Consider the following 8,283-nt stretch of genomic DNA (forward strand, 5'->3'; position numbering starts at 1 on the left):
TGTTGCAGGTCCCCCAAACGGTATACAATCTTGGTCACAATGTTTAGGATAAAATTGTCTCAACTCTGTCCTCAGTGTCCTCCGGAACTGGCCCTCATTCCCACAGAGCCACCTCCAGCTTCTCTACCCCGCGCCACACTCAGGCCACTGCTCTCTCAGTTAGTCCAACTCCAAGCTCTCTCCGCCTGGAAAACCATTCATTCCCTTCACTTTAAATCCTTTGTCCGAGTCAGGCCTGAAGGGCTCCTTATTCCGTGGGTGACTCTAGTGGTCTCCTCTGCTCTCATATGCCATGATTTCTTCTAGAATGTATCATATCTGTCAATAAATAGAGTGTGACATTCTGCTTAAGGATGTCTCAATGAGAATGTGCCTGGGTGATAAGTGGCAGGTCCATGGTGGGTATCGGCTGGGTTTCTAGAAGCAGGAGGACAAGAAGAAAGTAAGGAAAGAAAGAAGGGCTGGATGAGGAAGAAAGGTGAGACAGGGAAAGGAAGGAAGACTGGGCTTACCCTCAGTGGAAGCTCATCACAGTGAGACACACATACCATGAGATGCCACCTAGGTCCCACTTAGCAACAGACCACAGCACTAGCTGCTGGAAACACTGTCTGCAGCCTGTCTTCAGATTCTGGCTTCTTCAAATACAGAAGGCTGCCTCCCTAGGGTTACAGATCTTTCTAGGTGGTTCCAGAAGCCTACATCCTGTGAGTGACAAGATACAAAGGTCTAGAGTTCAAGCTTAGCCATCTTAAAGAGCCATTTAGGCTCTGGAGCATCCTTGTTTGATCAAAACTGTGGTTGTCTATGTCAGCATCTCTTTCCACCCATCTTGCTTCCCCAACCTCCTTTGCTAAGCTATGGGTACCAATGAGCTCCCCAATAAAGCTCACGTACATACTGACTTTCCTTTTATCCTGATTTCCTGGGAACTTGGCTGGAAATGCTTGTTAATCCTAGTAAGTAATGAAGGTGCTTTCTTGACAAATGGATGCCCCCAAAGGCCTGGAATAAACCAGCCACACACACACACACACACACACACACACACACACACACACACACACACACGACTACAAGACTTAGGCTCCAGATGAGAAGAACAGCATGTAACATTCCCAGCTGCACCCCTAGGTAAAAATCAATGATTTTGAAAGAAAAAAAAAAGCCGAGAAGAAATGGCCATTCTGGAACCACTTTTGGAATTAGTAATGCGATATCTAGAAATTTCTTTCTCATGGTTAAAAGTAATTTTAAGAGTATAAAATGTCACAAAAAGTGTATCCTGGTGCCTGGCAACATTCTAAATACCCAATCAATGTTTACTGAAACAATGGAAGATCATCTTCTTGTTCTCTTTCCTGCCTTAAAAACTTTAAAGCCAGAAAAACATAATAAGATGAACCCGTTCAGCCCTGTGTGGTTATTTTCTCCAAATCACTTGCTTTTCGCACAACAGGGATAATACCTGCGATGTGTTTTTTCCATTATTGTCTTTGTGCAGGAGGTTTTTAAATTAATTTATGCTCTTTCAACATCAGGTTGCCTCATAATTGAGGAGGTAAAGTGTCTTGTCTTCCAAAGGCTTTCTATTACTCACATCTCCCTTTGTCTGCTCTTACGATCTCTGACACAGAGCCCAAGGAATGGCATCTGAAGTACATAAATTATGACTGCATAGGAACCGTGGGCAGCTCCTGGAGTCTAACTGTCTTCAGAGAACTTTTAGTTTTGCAGAGACAAACACAATGGGACCTTGATGAAGCAGAGCATTTGGAGGAGAGGAGAGTTCAGATGATTTGATTTTCTGGGTAGTTTCCATTTAACCAGAAATCCATCGATATTTTCAAACCCTGAAATGGGACATCTCTGTCTAAAATGTGTCATTCTTTCCATCCCTCACGGGGATAGCAGGATAGTGGAAAATCTGAGAGTGTGGGTATGGCGGCCTTGCAGGCTGGTTCCCTGGTGTCAGCAACATCCTTGCTTCATACTCAGGGCACAGCATACCCTCTTGGCCTCAGTTTCCCCTAAAACAAGGAAGGTGCCAACCAAAGATGTGGGTCATCACAACCCACAGGTTCGAAGAACCAGAATGTACCCTTCACAGAAGAGATCTGTAGAGCGAGCGAGTTACACTGTGTTTCTTGGGACACTTAGCACTCTGACCTAAGGCTGTCAGGCATGTCTGATGGTTGCCACTAATTGTCACCATAACAGAGTCTAGAATCACCTAGGACACATACCTCTGGGTATGTCTATGAGGGAGTTGCTAGGTTAGCTGAGTGGAGGTGAGGGGACCCATTCTGGATGTGGATTGCATCATTCCACAAGCTGGAGGAGGACAGCTTACATACTGGTGCTATCTCTCCCTTCTACCTCCCTGCAGATACAATGTGACCAAGTGCCTCAAGGTCTTGCCTCTACCTCCCTGCAGATACAATGTGACCAAGTGCCTCAAGGTCCTGCGTCTTGACTGTTCCACAACATGGGCCACACCTTCAAACGGAGAGCCAAACTTGGCCTCCCTTAAGTTGCCTTTGTTAGGTGTGCTGTCCCAGAGATGGGGCAGCAGCTAATGAACAGTTGTTGACTGTCCTCAGTGATGGGAAAACAACAAACGGCCCTTGAGTTACCTACCTTTCTCCAGACCTTTTTCCTCAAGGAAAAATGGAAAATAGGGAATCAGTGAGAGTTGGGTTTAGGTCTGGACAAGGAGCCTGGACACTCCAGAGCATGTGGGACGAGCTGTTAGGCGGTGTTTGGTAGACTGCGCCAAGCCTCGCTCCTTCCACCTGGGCATCTTTGTCCATCGCTATGGGCACTGCAGCCTAGGATCTTCCCTGTTATGGGACCTCCTTCTTTGCGAACTAAGCAAAATCTACCATCTCTACCTACAGTGCTCAAGCTCCTCCACACCCAAGTAACACAAACTGTCTCCAGACATTTCCCAGGATCCTCTGGGTGACACAGCGTTTCCATCTTGACCAGCACAGCTTGCAAGGGGGATATCTGCTTTCCCTGGGGAAGAGAACTAGAAAGGAACACCAGGTACCTTGCACCTGGAGTTTTACTCAAGAAGCGAGGCCTAGTACGGTGCTGCTGAGGGCATCATGAGCTATCAGAGGCTGGGTACCTGCAGGCTGGGTACTTGGGAATCAGCATGAGACCAAAGTAATCCTGGGTCACCTCACTGGGGGCTGAATGATCACTGGGACAAACTGAAGCCCCCAGAAAGGCCATTAAAACTCTAGATACCGGATGCCATTTGTTGCCTCCGCAGTTCCTGCTGAGGATGCTGGCACGAGGCTGGAGAGATGTGGGAGCTTTGGCTCTCACTTAGCTGGAAAACAAAAAATGTATTTGCATTCAATAGTTTAATTAGGCTAAAGACACCCCCATATGTCACTCATTTTCATACATCTTTTTCATTTTCAAATCCTCACAGCTGCTGCAGACACAAACACTTGATACCTACTGGTTAGAAAAACAAGAAGATGAAGTCACTTAAAATGGAGCTGAGAAGTTATACCCTGTTGCACACACTGCACACACTGAGGTCAAAGGTAAGGCTCTCTCTCTCTCTCTCTCTCTCTCTCTCTCTCTCTCTCTCTCTCTCTCTCTCTCTCTCTGGAGGCAATATGAGAATGATCCCCTTTGGGGCCACTACTCACACATGGGCTCAGAATAAAGACTTACCAACTCCTGGGCTGAGATAGCCATTAACTAACCCTGCATTCTCAGTGATGAAGGGCGTTAAATTCGCCTCTGGCAGAAATTGAGGGAAACTGCAAACAAGTCTACCACAGTGGGAGGCAAAGGACCCAGATGCCATGGAGTGAATCTGTGTGCAGTCCCAGCCTGATTATCTCCAAGCCATCACCAAGCAGGAGGCTCAGAAGTGGCTTGACACGGTTGTTACTGTGGTCAAATCCATTTGCTTCACATTGAGAAGCAAAGGAAAGATGGAGACAAGCCTGTCTGTGATATCACCTGCATGCTGTGTGTGCATGAACACCTAGTTACATTGTCCTTACTGAGAAGTCTCTACATTCACCAACCAAACAACTAGAACTCACTACCAAAAAAAAAAAAATTCAGGCAACAGATTATATATGATATCCTTTGAGATTAACTAACATCATATCACTCTGATTTGGAATAGTAGTTATCCAGCTATAAGTTTTTATTTATTTACTCATTTGTTTATTTACTTATTTAGCTTGCTGGCTTTTCCCACTTTTGTTGAAAATATATTTTTTCTCACTTAATATATCCTGATTATGGTTTCCCCTCCCAAGTTCCTCTCCTCCCATCCAGATACATTTTCTGTATCTCATTAGAAAACACACAGCTTCCTAAGGGGTAGAAATAAAATATAGCATAATAAAATATGGTAAGATAAAACAAAAGCTAAGACAACAGAGTTAGACAAAACAAACAGATAGAAAAGAGCCCAAGGAAAGGTACAAGAAACAAGCTCACTCCTTTGCAAACTAAGGAATTCCATAAACACACTACACCAGAAGCCACAATATACCCACAAAGTGCCTTCAGGGGTAAAAGAGAGAAGGTGTGTGTGTGTGTGTGTGTGTGTGTGTGTGTGTGTGTGTTAAAATAATTTTTTTAAAACAAAGGGAAAACTCTAACATTACATTATGAGACAAGGAACTTCCAAAGGTGCCAATGCATTTCCTTTCTTTTTTTCTTTTCTTGTGCATTCACTTTCTGTTGTCCATCTACCAATGGGCATGCAGCCTACCCTTAAGAGTAGTTTGTTTCCCAAGTGAGACTCCCTTGGAGAAAACTAAATTTTAAGTTGCAATTAGAGATTATTCTGGGTTAGAGATGTGGATGGCCACTTCTACTTTTAGCTCTAGGACCCCACCTGGGGCAGACCCATGCAGGCCCTGTGCAGACTGCCTCGGTCTCTGTAAATTCACATGTGCACTGGTCATGTTGATTTAGAGGGTCTGGGTTTCTTGGCGTCCTCCATCCCTCCGTCACTTACACTCTTTCTGCCTCTTCTTCTTTGGGGTTCCCTGAGCCCTGAGGGGAGGGATTTGATGGAGACATCCATTTAGGACTGAGTGTTCCAAGGCCTCTCACTCTCTGCATAAGGTCTGGCTGTGGGCCTCTCGTCATTGCAGCTTGAAGCTTCTCTGATGATGGCTGAGCAAGGCACTGATCTATGAGTATAGCAGAGTGTCATCTGTCATCAGGAGTCATTTTATTGTTACATGGGGGTTTTGGTTTGGGATTGGGGGGTGTTGTCTGGTTAGTTTGATTTAGTTTGGGTTTGAGTTTTGGTTTGTTTGTTTTGAATGACAGCATTTGGTTTTACCCTAGGTCCTTGCGCTAGCTAGTCTCAGGTTCCGGGTCACCCACACAGTGTTAGGCATGGGTTCCATCTCTTGAAGTGGAACTTATGTCAAGTTAGGTATTGGTTTGTTCTGCCTTTGCGCTAATAAATCAGGCAGGCAGAACAGCGCTGTAGATCAGAAGGTACATGGCTGGCTTGGTGTTTATATTTCCCTTTTGCTAGTGTGCAGAGTGCCTTCCTATATGGAAGATGCAAGAGGTGAAGGCTCTGTAGGCACCAGCTTGCCTTCTCCATGTTCAATGAGTTGAGCAGATACTGTCTCCAAAAACGGGGCCCTGCAGACACTTTATAGAGAGCAACAACCTGGGTTATTTGGGGATTCCAATGGGATCCCTTTGCACAACACGGTTAATTGTATGTCACCCAATCTGGTATTGGAAGCTTCATTTAGTGACAAGAGATAACCAGTTGGGATTCCATCTTGCCTATTATTTGGCCATTTTTGTTTAGATTTTCTTTATATATGTAATATTTTAGGGATTTTTAAAAATTATGCTTGGTGTTTGTTTTTCCATATGAAGCTGAGAATTGTCCTTTCAACATCACTGAAGAATTGTGTTGGAATTTTGGTGGGGATTGCATTGATTCTGTAGAGTGCTTTTGTTAGGACGGCCATTTTTACTATACTAATCATAATGAGCTACAAACACAGGAGATCTTTCTATCTACTGATGTCTTCTTCAATTACTTTCTTCATTGTCTTAAAGCTTTTAATCATACAAGTCTTTTACTTGTTTGGTTTGAGTTACCCCAGGATATTTTACATTATATGAGGCTGTCTTAGTTGTGTTTATGTTGCTGTGATGGAACCCATGATCAAAAAGCAAGTTGGGGAGGATAGGTTTATTTGACTTACATTTCCACACGGCTGTTCATCCTTAGAAGAAGTCAGGACAGGAACTCAAACAGCATAGGATCCTGGAGGCAAGGACTAATGGAGAGGCCATGGAGGAGAGCTGCTTACGCTTGGTTTTTCTGGCTTTCTCAGTCTGCTTTCTTATAGAATCCAGGCCCACCAGCCCAGCAATGGCCCCACCCACCATGGGCTGGATCCCATCCTGTTGATCACTAATTGATAAAATGTTTTTCAGCTGAGTTCCAGAGTAGCCAGAGCTACACAGAAAAACCCTGTCTCAAAAAATTAAAAAGAGAGAGAGAAAGACAGAGAGAGAGAGAGAGAAAGAGAGAGAGAGAAAAGAAGGAAGGAAGGTAGGAAGATAGGAAGGAAGGAAGAAAGGAGTAAAGAAATGCCTTTATAAGATCAGGCCATAGGTAGGGCTTAGGGCATTTTCTTAATAAGAGATTGGTGGGGGAGGGCCTAGTACATTGTGGGCGATCCAGTCCCTGGGCTGGTGGTCCTGGGTTCTGTAAGAAAGCATGCTGAACAAGCCATGGGGAGCAAACCAGTAAGCATCTCCCCTCTGTGGCCTCCAGGTTCCTGTCCTGCTTGAGTTCCTGTGCTATGGTCTGGAAGTGCAAGTCAATTAAACCCTTTCCTCCCAACTTGCTTTTTGGTCATGGTGTTTTATCACAGCAATAGCAATCCTAACTATATAGAAACAGTCACTATTCTACTGTTGTGAAGAGACACCTTGACCATGGCAACTCTTATAAAGGAAAGAAAAACTGGGAGCTTACTTATGCTTTCAGGGGCTTGGTTTATAATCATCATGATGGGAAAATGGTGGCATGCAACTGTAGTGCCTGGGAAAGTAGCTAAGAGCTACATCCAGATCCATTGTGAGAGGGGGGAGGAGAGGAGGAAGGGGAGAGGGACGTAGAGAACCACTGGGTCTGTTGCACACTTTCTCCAACAAGATCACACCTACTCCCACGAGGCCATGCCTCCTAATCTCTTCAAATATTGCTGTATATTTGAACTAGCAATCGAATATATGGGTCTATGGGAGCCATTTTCACTCAAACTACCACACCCTCCATTGGAGAAAAGTTTTCCCATCTCTCAGCAACTATCAATTGTAAAGAACTTCTAAGTGGAACCACACACACACACACTTCTCCTTATCCACGCTGGCATTTTGTCTTGTTCGAACCTGGGCAGTCTGTGCATGCTGCCACAGTCTGAGGATTTATCTGTGCACCAGCCCTCCTGTGTCTGGAAGATGCTGTCTCCTTGGAGTCATCCTCTGCCTCTAGATCTAATAATCTTCCTAACTCTTCTGATGCATAGACCTCTGAGCCTGGGGGCGGGGGCCGGTGCTTGATAAAGTCATCCCATTTGGGGGATGAATACTCCAAAGTCTCTCAACGGTGTCCAGTTGTGATGCTCTGTATCAGTTATCATCTCCTGCAAGAAGCTTCCCCAATGAGGGTTGAGCAGTGCATTGATCTATGGGTGTAATGTGTCATTATGAGTTATTTTGTTCCTCTGTTCATTTAGCAGAATAATAGTAGTAGGTTATACCCTAACCAAGTACACACCCCAAAAGATAATAATGGACCATAAGGAAACATAAGGAAAATCAACCTTTTTTTTTTTTTTTTTTTTTTTTTTGAGATAGGGTATCACTCTATACCCTATCTAGCTGCCTGCCTCTTCTTCCTGTGTGGGGGATTAAAGGCATGCGTTATAATACCCATTTATTTATTTATTTATGTTTAATTACGTGTGCGCGCGCGCGCGCGCGCGCGCGTGCGGGTGTGTGCATATGAGTACTGGTGCCAACAGAGGTCAGAATAAGTCACTGTTTCTTCCCTGGAGCTGAAGTTATGGGCAATAATGAGCCATCTAATATGGATGCTGGGGATTGAACTCAGTTCCTCCACAAAACCACTACAGCACTGCTAACTGCTGAGCCGTTTCCCCAGCCCCGTAGCTGTTAATTTTGATGAAGAAAACTCACCTGTGTAGTTACAGTTCTACATAAGGTCATCAATTC

This window comes from Phodopus roborovskii, unplaced genomic scaffold (genome assembly GCF_943737965.1).
Source record: "Phodopus roborovskii unplaced genomic scaffold, PHOROB, whole genome shotgun sequence".
NCBI classification, from domain to species: Eukaryota; Metazoa; Chordata; class Mammalia; order Rodentia; family Cricetidae; genus Phodopus; species Phodopus roborovskii.